The sequence below is a fragment of the Ambystoma mexicanum genome, chromosome 3q (genome assembly GCF_040938575.1).
Source record: "Ambystoma mexicanum isolate Mex_15411 chromosome 3q, UKY_AmexF1_1, whole genome shotgun sequence".
Lineage (NCBI taxonomy): Eukaryota > Metazoa > Chordata > Amphibia > Caudata > Ambystomatidae > Ambystoma > Ambystoma mexicanum.
In genome coordinates, this window is record NC_090926.1 from 1,289,199,274 (window position 1) to 1,289,212,205 (window position 12,932).

Below are 12,932 nucleotides of genomic sequence, written 5' to 3' on the forward strand. Positions count from 1 at the left end.
TTGACTGGAGCCTGCAGAGGTTGACAACTGCAGCTCAAGATCTAGGCTGTTGCCATAGTCTAGTCTGAAGCAAAGGTGAGACAGCCAGGCTACCTTTCAGAGCATACAGGTACATGTAGCAGGAGCACACCACATGTGACTTGAGGGTGGGACCATAGGTGTGACCTACCATAGACTTCAGAGGAGATGGAGGAGCAAGAAATGTTGGCCTGACCAATGGATTGCCTTAGACCAGGGCTCTGCAACCTCTGCCTCTCCATATGTTTTGTACTAAAGCTTCACTCAGCCCCAGGTGGCATATTCGATGGAGCGGTGTCATGGGCATCATAGTACAAAACATCTGGAGCGCCTAAGATTGCAATCCCTGCTTTAGGCCTTCAATTGTGTCTCAAATCCAACTTGATCCAGCTTGCTTCTTGCATTGCATCGAATATTGCGCACGGATGGGAAAGGAGTGAATAAGCAGAGGCAGCGGGCAGCTTGTGCCATCAAAAGGACTAGAAATGTAAAATATGTGCATGTTCAACCACTCCACTCCTCCTCCTTGGAGATTTCAACATCCATCTGGATGCCTTCTGTCCCGCCACAGGACTCTTTCGGGACCTCTACGACTCTCTCTCTATTCTTCCCTCTGGCCCGACTCACTCTGCAGGGCACTCTTGATGATCTGATATACTCAGATCTCCCCCTCTCTAACCCTCTCACCACTCCTCTCTCCTGGAGTGACTACTTTCTCCTCCCATCTCTCTCTCTACCCCCCAGGCCAATCCTACCACCAAACTGCCACCCACCTTCTCAGTCATTCGACCTATGAAGCGTGTGTCAGTTGAGGCTTTCGCTGAAGCTTTCTCTCCCCCTCCCGCACCTCTGGCTGACTCGCACTCTTCCCTCACATACAACAGTCTAAATAACAAAGCCCCACAATACCTAGCAAACAGATTCTCTAGAACAGCATCTTCCAGAATAACCAGACTAGCTAATACTAATCGCCTCCAGGTACCGCGATTCAAACTCTCCACTATTGGAGGCTCCAGTTTCCCTGTCAAAGCAGCCCAGCTGTGGAACGAGCTACCTACGCCACTGAGAATGGAACAATCCTTTTCCAAATCCAGGCATAACGTGATCAGCTGGTTAATAGAATCAAATGATAAATGAATGCACAAATCTGTTTTGGATGTATATACTGCTGAACTTGCTCAGTCGTTACTCTTATATTGCTAATTTATACTGTCACACTGCTTAATCCTTGCTCACTACTAACACTATGTAAATTGTAACTTGCACCCAGCTGTACGTTTTCTTATGCCTTTGCGCCCTTATACTCTCGGGTCCGGTGTGCATAATAAATACTAAACAAACAAACAAACAAACCAAACATAGCCCTCTCCATGCTCCATTCTATCTCTGACACTCTTGATGTACTTGCCCCAGTCATGAGGAGCCGCATGAAGCCTCAAATCAAGTGCAACTCCTGGTACGACTCTAACCTTGTCACCTTTTAAACGCAAGTGTAGGGTGGCTTAGTGGAAATGGAGGGCATCTTGTACATCCTCTGACAAACTGGCCTGCCACCTGCTCCAAAGGCAATGCCGACTTTCTGATCTTACCAAGCAGACCACATCCAAGACTGAGTCTCTGCGGCCTCTAACAACACGGCCAAACTCTTTAAAATCTGCAAGGCGCTGGACAATCCTGCTGCAGTCTCTACCTCCCCTGTCCCTTCCCAGGCCCTCTGTACGGCCCTGGCTTCTCACTTCATCTCTAAAACCCAGGACATCCGGTCCACCCTCTGCTTCTCATTCTTCTTCCTCCACTCTCTCCTCTTCCTCTGGCCCTGTTGCGGCCACCTCCCCGGCCCCCCTTTTCTGCCTTTCCTCTCTTCTCCTCTGATGAGGTTTCTAGACAAGTCCGATCTATGAAAACCTCATCTGAGCAGGTTCTTTGCTGCTCTTCCAAAACCATTAAGGACCACATTGACACCCTCGCTACAACCTTGGCTGACTTCTGCAACCACTCCTTCGCCTCTGGAACCTTCCCTTCCCCCTTAAGCACTCTCTTGTGCAACCTCTGCTCAAGAAACCCTCAGCCGACCCCTCCCTTCCGGCTAATTAGCACCCGATCATCTATTACTGCTTTCCTGGGCAAACACCTGGAAAAGCTTGCCATCTCCCAGCTTAATCTTCACACTGAATCTGTTGGCTGTCTCCATGGCCATCAGTCTGGCTTCAGAGCAGCCAGGAGAACAGAAACTGCTCTCCTGAACATCCGTGAAGACCTGCTCTCCAACCTTGATTCTAACCTCCCCGCTGTCCTGGTCCTTCTGTATCTCTCTTCTGCCTTTGACACGGTCAACCATGCCTTCCTGCTCTGTGATGATCTGGGGATCACTGATCAGGCTCTGGCCTGGCTGACTTCTTTCCTCTCTGATCGACCCTCCCTGGTCCTCCATCTCTCTCTACCTGTGGTTTTCCCCAGGGGTCTAACCTTTCTTCCTGGTTGCTCAACCAATACCTAGCACCTCTCGTCCACCGCATTGCTGCTCTCTGCTCCAACTTCCAGTCCTATGTGTATGATACCCAGCTCGTCTTCAGGCTCCCCTCTGCCGGCTCTTCTCCTTCTCTCATCCCTGACTCCTGCAATCCAGGAGTAGTGCACCAACAATGATCTCTTCCTGAATGCCAGTAAGACAGAGATCCTCCTCATCGGCACACCTGCACCCATCCTTTCCTCCACTCTCTGGCCTGCCTCCCTTGGCCCTCTTCCTCCTTCCATCTGTGAGGCTAAGAACCTAGGGATTATCTTTGACTCCACACTCTCCTTCTCTCCTCACATTTCCAATGTATCTAAGAAGTCAAATTACCAACTGCACCTCCTCAGAGGTATCCTTCCTTTCCTCTCCTTCCCCCAGAAGCTCACTGTCTCCAGAGCTCTGGTTCTCACTAGGCTTGGCTACTGTAACAGCCTCTTTTTAAATCTACCCACCTCTAGTTTCCGTCCTCTGCAACTCATCCAGAACAGGACTGTTGGACTTGTCCTTGGCCTTAAACCCAGGGATTGTATCTCTCCAGCACTGACATCTCTCCATTGGCTCCCAGTGGCTGCAAGTGAAAAACCCTTTGCATTGTCCACAAGGCCTTCTGGGGCCTGGGACCAAAATATCTCCAGCTTTCTCTTCAGAAGTATCTTCCTTTTTGAGCTCTTTGCTCCTCCACCTCGAACTCCTTGAGAGTCAGGTGGTTTTCTTAAGCAGCGAGCTGGGGGCAGATCTCCCTCTTTGGCTGGTGCTTCCCTCTGGAACAGCCGCCCTGTCTCTTTGAAACTTGAGCAGAACCCTCTGCGGTTCCGGATGCAGCTCAAGACTTTCCTCTTTGCTTCTGCCTTCCATCTTCTACTTCCCTGCTGATCTCCTGTCTGATACTGCACTGGTCTACCTGGCTACCCTCCTGAAACACGGGCCCAGGTCCCTAACCTCCCAGTTGCACACCTGCACTGCCTCTGACACCCCTGCACTGGGGCTGTATCTGCAACTCCACAGTCCCCCTACCTGCACTTTTCTAACCCTTGCTCTCTACACTTAACCCCCTGCACTTCCACTTGTTGGCCACACTACTCTTTGTCTTCTCCATGTCTCGCACTTCTCCTCCTCCCCTTCCCCTGGCACTTTTTTTCCCCCCTTCCTGCTCCCCTGCACTTGCGCGTTCTCAATGTCACTGGGCCTAGTAAGATTGTCTTGTCCTCCCTTGTTCCCCTCCCTTGCCTCGTCGCGCTTTTCAAATAGCCTACCACACCGCGCGGCAGCTTTACAGATTACGTTTTCTTTGGGAAGTCGATAAAGCATTGGCAGTGGGCAGAAATGGTCCGTAGTGCGAGGAACCACCCAATGGCAAAAAAAACATTGTTTCACCAGTGGCACTTAGTGTAATGGATTTTGTGGCTTAATTAGTATCGGTCCATGTGGGCTCAAGCTGGTTGTGGCCTGCACCCCAGGTGCACCGTTCACGAATTTACAATTGAAAAGAAGTTAATTGCCCGTTTTCAAGTACTACGCCTTTTCGATGGGTAACAGTGACACAGAGAAGTGAAACCACTCTTTTCAGTACAGAACACTGCCCAAGTTAAACATTCTAGGAATACACAGAGAAAACAATAGATAACTCAATGGAAAAAAATATGACTACAAACACCAATGTGATAAAAAATTAAGTGTGTGCTTTTTGTCCTGATGAGGGCCATGGGCGAGACTTTTCTCAAGCCTGGCGCGAAACTTGAGTCGACACGACAACAGTTTAAAAATCTTTTCAGGGAAAAAAATGTTTTTTTTTTTCACTTGCTTTATATACAAAGATATATTTCTTATTGTTTTGCATGTATAAAATGAACAAATTACGGGACCTCAGGGTCAAACCTGGTCCTAAGTGACCATTTACGAAATATCACTTGTGCACATAAAGCATAGGAACATAAAAGAAAAGCATAGAAAAAACATACAGACATAAAGATTGGGTCTCAAAGTCTCATCGCTTACACCAGAAGTTGATCAGGCTTTCCCCTACGTTCAGTGCTTTGTCTCTCACCCAAACAATTGCAGTACTCATTGCGCGTCTTCCCACCTCTGCCATATCTTACCAGCCTTTCTTGGACAACCTCTAGCTGTAAATACTCTATGTCCCATCATAATGCACACATTCACGTCTGAAATCCATTGTTCGTATTGGGGGACTACCGTTGAACGCCACAGCCTCGCAATGCTCCTTTTGATTAGTGCTGTGGTCGTTGATAAAAACAGTTTCTCATATCTGGACAGATCTCCCTCCTCCATCCCAAGCAGCAGTAGTTTCGGATCTCTGCATATCTCCCTCCCGAGTACATGTGAAAGTTCATTGCAGCATTGCTGCCAGTACCGTTGGATGTTGTCTTTTTCCCATAGTATGTGAAAAAGTTGCCTTCTTCCCTTTTACATTGGAGGCACTGCAGATCAGTAATGTTCCCCCACCTGTAGAGCGCCACTCTAAGGTAATATATCCTATGCAGTATTTTGAACTGTAGAAGTCGGAGTCTGGCAGAGATTGTCACCTCCCGGGGGTACATGAGGGCCGTCACCCAGTCCTCTGATTGTATTGTTCCGAGATCTCTCTCCCATTTCAGTTTCAGGCTTGATAGTTTGGTCGTGGCAAAGGAGGTTATAACATTATACATTGTGGATGTGATTTTAGTATCGATTCTTGCCTGAACTATGTTCCTCTCAAAAGGATTGCTTTCAGGCATATTCGCCAATTCTTGGAGATGAGACCTCAATGCGTGTTGTAATTGTGTATAGTGGTCCCATTCAGTGAGTGGGAGGTGGAAATGGGTTACTAGGGATTCGAGAGGCACCAGTTTACCTCCAGTGATGATGTCCCCTACTGTGTTGATCCCAAGAGTCGTCCAGCTGTGCCATCTCGGGAGTTTATTCACCTCAGGAAGATTCCTGTTAACCCACAGCGGTTGTAGTGGGGTGATTATCGCCTCCCAGCCTACGTTTTTGTGCGCTGCTTAATTGCCCCACATATTGTTTTGTTGGTCTGATTCAAAATTGCATCTTGCTTCTATTGTTACTATTATTTCTGTTATTGTTAAATGTATCCTGTTAAAATGTGCAGTGCTTTGGTGTAAAGCGCTATATAAACCTAATAAAATACAAATACAAATATGTGACAGCATGGTTCGAGGGGATGTGAGGGTTGTTACATTGTAAAGGTGTTCAATCTGGGGCCTGCCCTGTTCTTCAATGCTCGATATTCTATTGTGTGGTAGTGATTTGTCTCTGTGTAGCATATCGTTAACCACAGCCATTTTGCTGGCCCAGTAGTAGGACTGTAGGTGTGGTAGACCAATCCCGCCTTCCCATATTGAACATTGGAGGGTACACAATGCAGTATGGGGGTGTCCACTGCACCACAGCAACCTTCTGAGTATGCAGTCAATGTTTTGAAATTCCTTCTGAGGGATGTGTAACAGGGCGTTTTGTAATATGTATAAGAAACGGGAGAGGGTCATCATTAAAACAGAAGAACGCTGCTCTACCCAGCAGGGTCAGTGGGAGGGAGAGCCAGTGGCGGGTATCCTCTGTGAAACCAGCCGTGATCGGGTGGAGGTTTTTGTCCACATAGTCACTCAGGTTACTTGTGACTTGTATACCAAGGTATTGAAATTGGTTCATCACAATTCGTTACGGACAGTTATCTGGTACCACAAATTTTGATTTGTCTACTGGGGATAGTGTCGATTTGGACCAGTTCACCCAGAGTCCACTAAATGCTCCATATCTATTCAGGAGGTTTATCGCAGTGCAGGAGTTATGCAGGTCTTTCCAATAGATTGGTCGTCCGCGTACCAGGAGACCATATCCTCCCAGTTGGCCTGCCCAGCGGAAGCCGGTCCATGACGTTGATGTTCGCAACAGCACCACCGAGGGAGGAGGGGTCAATAGCCAGTGCGAATATCAATGCAGATAGGGGACACCCCTGTCTTGTCCCTTTTCCCAGTTTGAAAGGCCTCGAGGGCCAACCATTAACTCTCATTTCTGCCTCAGGATACTCATACAGCAATTGTACCCAACTCTGATATAGTGGCCCGAATCCCATGCAACGCATTATTTCCCATATTGCCTCCCAGTGCACCAAATTAAATGCCTTTTCAAAATCTGTTGCGAGTAATGCCAGTGGGCCTTGTATGGTAGAAGCCTTTTCTAATGCTGAGTGTAATCTATGGCTGTTCATGCGGGTAGACCTTTTCGGCATAAAGCCGCATTGGTCAGGGTGAATCAGTGATGTTATAACCTGTTGCAGTCTATTAGCAAGCACTTTTGCCAAGATTTTGGTATCACTATTAATAAGGGAGATTGGTCTATAAGAGCAGCAGTGGTCGGGCGGTTTGTCTGCTTTGGGAATCGCTATTAGCGTGGCTCTTCGCAGGTCTGCAGGGAGGGCGCCCTGAGTTTTAGTGTGTGCGCCCTGAGTGTGAGAACATTTGCAGTAGATGTGGAGCAATCACATTTGTTCCTAGTTTATGGCACATTTCTATTGGGCAGCCGTTTGGTCCAGGAGTTTTCCCGGTTTGAAGCTCCGACATGGCTGCTGCCATTTCCTCTTCTGTGATGTCTTTTTCCAAAAGGATCTGTTGTTCTATGCAGAGGGAGGGAAGTGTGACCCCATCCAGCACGGAAACGTCAATCGGTGTCATAGGGGGTTTATATAAGTATGCGTAGTAGGAGGCAAAGCCTTCTGCTATGTCACTGTCAGTTACCAGTGATTCTGAGTTCTCCGTACTGATCATCCTTACTTGGCGACTACCCTCATCTCTCTTTTCCAACCATGCTAACATTTTGCCCGCTTTGTCGCCCGTTTCATAGATTCTGGCTCTCATCGTTCTATGGGCCTGCCTAGCACAGTCTGATGCCACATTTTGGAGGTGTTTTTGGGCTTGCATTAGTGTGCGGTGGGTCTCAGGCTGGTCGAGATTCAAGTGATCATTTTCGGCTAGTGACCTGTCGTTCCGCCTCGATCATGCTTTGCAGGTGTTTTTTTTTTTATTTTTTAATGCGCCATGGTCCAAGAAATAATCTCACCCCGCAGTACTGCTTTATATGCCTCCCACAGCACACCCGGGTCGTCTACTGATCCGGTGTATGTCGTCGTAGCTAGATGTACCTGTTCTAATAGCTCCGGGAAACCCATATAGTAGTCATTTAGACACCATATGGGCGGAGGGCGTGGTCTGGTCGTAGTCGGCTCAATCAAAGGGGAATGATCTGATATGCCTTGGGGTAGTAAGGTCACCTTGGATGCCCTGTCTATCTCTGGTGCTGGGAGGAAGAAGTAATCCAGATGTGACAGTGAAGCATGCACCCCGGAGTGATATGAGTATTCCCTCACGCCCGGGTGTAAGTCCCACCACACATTGCGTAGTCCTAACGCCGTGGCAAAAGTGGCTAATTTGGTGTGGATGGAAGGGTTTCTCCCCCTTAGCTGTGTACGGTCTGTTTCTACTTCCATAACTTCATTGAAGCCCCCACCAATAATAATAAGGTCGGACTCATCTCTGGCGATTATGGGCGTAATATCCTATATTAGCACAGGTAATAGTGCTGGGGGGCATAGACCACCAGCATTGCGATCGTCTTGTTCCATAGTGACCCGGTGACATGTGCAAATCTACCGCTAGTATCTTGTGTCATTCCTGTAAGAGTGAAGGGCAGTCTTTTATGTACCAGTTCAAGGACGCCATGGGAACCCATGGTGAAGCCAGCGTGTATTGCCTGTTTGTAATTGGTACGTTTGAATAGATTACACGTGGTAATGACCAGGTGCGTCTCGGTCAAGAAGACTACATGTGGTGCGTGTCTATTTAGAAACTGTGTGACAAGTCGTCTTTTGATCCCTCCACCCAGCCCATTAACGTTCCAGGTCAGGATTCGGAGGGCTCTAGCTTCAATGTTTATGGGGGCCATTCAGTATGGTGATTGGGACAGCGAGTATTTTCTCACGTATTGCACGCGGGTGCAGCAACGGTTGTTTTATCATGTGTAGGGTTCTTACAATGTGCGTGAGAGTCTCCTTCCGGACCAAAGGGGTAACAAAACTATTAACCATTAACCAACCCCTCCCCCTCCCTATACTCCACCCAACTAGAAGTATCTGTTGCCTGAATTATTCACAACAATTAATACCAGCCAAAGTGGCCAAAAGCTAAACAAACCAGTTCTCCTCCTGGTGTGGCGTTGCTAGAACTCCACGCAGGGGGGGGGGGGGCACCTTTTTAGTGGCCGCCATAATGTCTTCCATCTTTGGTCAACATGCAGCATTGTGTAATCTGTGCCAGATGATTGTCACCCACTGTCACCCCATCTCCTCGCCCTGGGTGTCCACCACTGGTTGCTGTGGCGGCAATGGGCCTCTCTCTTGTCCGGCTCGCAGGTTTCTGTCTGTTTCTCAGAGTTCTCCAGTCTCCTTCAATGTGATTTTTCTGCCCATCTCCAGGCCTCTTTTGGATCGATGAAATGGACTGTTGTTCCATTATGATATATTTTAAGCTGGGCCAGGAAGAGGAGGCCATATTTGACATTGAGGACGTGCAGTTGTTTGTTCAGGTGATCAAAAGACGGTCTTGCTTTCTGGACTTCTCCTGTGCAGTCAGGGAAGAAAGCAATTCTAGCGCCGTTGTACGTCAACGTACCTTTGGCTCTCGCTCTCTGAAGCAATGCGTCCCGATCCCGAGCTCTATAATTAAGGAGTTTTGCTCTCACAGTAGGGGAGGTGCAACAGGGATCGGCTTTCCGGATGGTATGCGGTGTGCCCTCTCGATCGCAAAGAACTTGGAGGAGTCTGGTTCGAACATGTCCGTGAGCCCCTGTTCAAGGAATATCTCCATGCTAGGCCCCTCTGTATTGTCGGGCAAGGCGAGGATCCTGACATTGTTGCGCCTAGATCGGCCTTCGCTTTCGCCCATTCTTTCAGCCATTGTTTTAACTTCTAATTTGACACCGGCGAGTTGTTGTTGCATCTCTCGTATACCATCTTTGGCATTGGAGATGCACTGCTCTGCCTCCCCAGTGCGGGACGTCAGCTTTTGTAGTTCATGACGCAGGAGTGACACGTCCATACTTATGCCGTCCATTTTTTGCTCCATGGAGGCACGCAAGTCTGCTGTGGCAGCCATGACGTCTTTCAGGGACAGTGCGATTTCTGGGTTGGAAGCGCCGGTGTTCGCCTCTAGCTCGTCCTGACTTTGTGTGGACAAGTTAGTATATTGGTCCATTTTGTGTTGTACAGCTTGCTTCTTAACTTTATCCTTGCCCATGGGTCCAGCACTTTCCGGGTGCAGGAATCGAATCTATGCCACGAGGGATGTGCGGCCTGGACTAGATTCAGAGCATAGGCCTGTAGCCCCTACGCCAGTGTCTAGAGTTGCAGTGGGTGCTAGGTAGCAACGCAGGTTGAATGTCTGTGGTACGGAGGAGGCTACCCTTCTGTGCGCCGGGCCAAGGCAGCAGCGTTCGGCCAGTGGATCCGGTATGGCCTGGAGTCTTTTTGGCAGGTTTATTGCTTCCTTGTGAGGTTAGGGCATCCAGCACCCATCTGGACCCACCGACCTCCCGACCCACTGCAGAAGTTGCTGGAGTAAGGGGTGTCTTGTGTCAGATTTGGTTCCCTCTCTAGGCTGTCCTAAGCTCTGTTTGGCCAGACTCAGCCGCAGAATGGATATTGTTTCCCGCTCATGGGTCTGTGCAGTTACGTCGCTGTCTGAACATGTTGTGGGGCTCCTGCAAACTGTTTACACTTTCCGGGTAAAATGGAGTAAGGCGTCTTTTGTAGCTCCACTATGTTCCTTATCCCATGTGTATGCGTATAACAGTGCAATGGGATCAGGTTAGTTAATCAGCGCTGGCATTCAAGGAGCTCAGTGTGTGAAGCTGTGCCTCACGCGTTGATGTGGGGGGTGGTCCGTCGACCACCTCTGCCTTCCTCACTTGATGGGAAGGGGGGTGCACCTCTGGCAGCGCGGCTCTGTGGCCGCCCGTGTCTGATTATCACAGGCAGGCATGGCAGCGTCCAAGTTGGCACAGCCATGTGTGCAAAGCCCCAGACAATCCCCCACACTGCACTTGCCTTTAGTGTCCGTTCTCTGCCGTCACACCTCCTCTTCTCCCCTTTTTTCCCCGCCGGTGTGGGTGTTGGCACCTGGGCGGAGGGGGGCTCGGATGGATCGGTTTCACCTCTCCCTCTGGGCAGTCAGCCTCGCCTCTGCAGTAGTGCTCCGCAGGGCCTCGGGGCCAGCCAGCGGGGTTCCAAAGACTGTGGGAGCTCGCCGTCGGACATTTCCCGCAGTTGTGGCCGTCGGTCGTTCTATCCTGGGTCGATCCCGCAGCAGGGTTAGATCCAATCAGCAGTGGATCAGTGGTCGCTCCACACGGGTACGAGAGTGTGTTCTAGTGCTCTGCCCGTTAGGATGTGTCTGCTTCGGGCACGTCAGTTGTCTGAGATTCTCGGCTCGCCCCGTCTGCCATTTTGATGGTTTGTGGCGTTATCAGGCAGGAACTTTCAACTGGTGAAACTCCCTCAGCAGAGCCGATCCTTCAGTTTGGCCTCGATCATCTATGCTTTATGCCCCATCGATGCATGCGTTTCTTTTCGTAGTTGCCCAATTAATATCCTGCCCAAGTGTTGCTTGGGCAGGATATTAATTGGGATGTTTAAAGGCAGCCGCGGGAGCTCACAGACTTCATGTCCGCATTTTCTGTTAGCTGGCCACGCCCCCTCAGCAATTCAATTTCTGATGCTTGTTAATCTGCTTAGGATCACATGCTGTGCATATAGTCTGACATCTAGTGGTCACTGTGGAGTATTGCATCTTGTCTTTCGAGAATCGAAAGGGGACGTCGAGATGGGCGTGCCTGTAACACTATCCCTACGGCTATCCAGCCGGCCAACGCAGTAGGGAGAGTGGGGTGGACATTTCTGTACAATCTGAGAATGCCTTTCCCTTTTCTACCTCTTTGGTCTTCATCACTCTACCTATCCTCCGCTATGGAGAGGACTCCATTTAGTTTTTGTCCCAAATGCAAGGGCAAATTTGCTTTGAGAGAGAAGCATAAACTGTGTTTCGAGGGGATTGGGTCCTCCGACGTATTCCATATCTTTGACAGTAATCACCACAGCTGTGCTGCTTCGGAAAATTTTCGGCGTCTGCGTCCTGCGTCGATGACTTGATGCGCCGTCCACGAGGACCTCCTCCGATGGCCGACGTCACCCAATCTGATAAGTAGGACGCACGACGCCCGTAGACTCAGTTCTGTTTTTTCCACGAACGTGTTCGCTTCGTGAATCTCGGTACTCCTCGACTCTTTGGAGTTTGTTATATTCTTCTCGGTTCTTTGAACATGTTCGGTTTTTGTGAAAAGCCTGTTCTTGACGATGTCTACCTCGTCTTCAACCCAGCGTCCGAGCTTCAAGAAATGCGGGGCTGTGGGTCCAAGATGTCGGTAACGGACTTGCACAACGCCTGCCTTTGGTGCCTTGGAGCGGCCCACGACACGGACGACTGTGTCGACTGTCAGTCGCTCACGGCCAAGGCCTTGCGGGCGCGCAAGAAGTTGTTGTCGGTAGGTAGGGTGTCTAAGCCCCGGAAGTCAAGGTCTGCGGGGCTTTCGACGGATGATTCGAGAGGCGACTCTCCGCGTCATCGTCGGAGGTCCAGTGGGTCTCCTTCCAGGAGTCGGTCTCGCCACTCCTCTGCCTCTTCAAGGCATTCCCGGAAGCGCTGGCATCGGTCGCCTTCCCCGTCCTCTTCTGAGGACTTTGCTCGTCGGCAGGTCGCTTATCCCACCATGCAAGCGACACCGGAGGCTTGGGCTTCCTTCGGGAAGAAGATGTTAGCGATTCTCGAATCGCAGGGCACTGGTCTGTCCACGCCTCCGAGTGGGGTCAGTCGTGATCGGTCGAGAGACACTGCTCGCACGCCTTCGGGCTCGGGTGGTCGACGCGGTTCGCGAAAGAGGTTACAAGGGTAACCGTTCTTGCCATGCCCGTTCCCGGTCCTCGACGCGCTCCAGACTGCGTGATCCTGTGCAGTCTTCGAGGAAGACGTTGACGCCTGTGGCGCCGAGGTCTTCGACAACCTCTCTCGAGGCTCTGCCTCCGAGGTGGTCGTCGGCGCTGTCGGCGCCTAGGTCATCAAAGGACAAGCTCGGAGCTCTGGCTTCGAGGCCTGTGTCGACGCCGCCGATGCTAGCGGCGCTGCGGCTGACGTCGACGGCGATTCGCTCGACGCCGATTCTCTCTGCGCCGACTCGTTCAGCGCCCCTGACGCCTTTCGAGGCGGTGGTGTCGGAGGGGCCCCGTGGCACGGGGGTAGCCCCTAGAAAGGCTCTGGCTAAGGTCAGGCATAGCTTTGGT

General features: G+C 50.3%; 1 protein-coding gene across 3 annotated transcripts in view; it reads left to right on the forward strand.

The window, feature by feature from the left end:
* Positions 1 to 12,932, forward strand: part of CC2D1A (coiled-coil and C2 domain containing 1A) — a 988,624-nt gene that overhangs the window by 305,620 nt on the left and 670,072 nt on the right. The window lies entirely within an intron of this gene.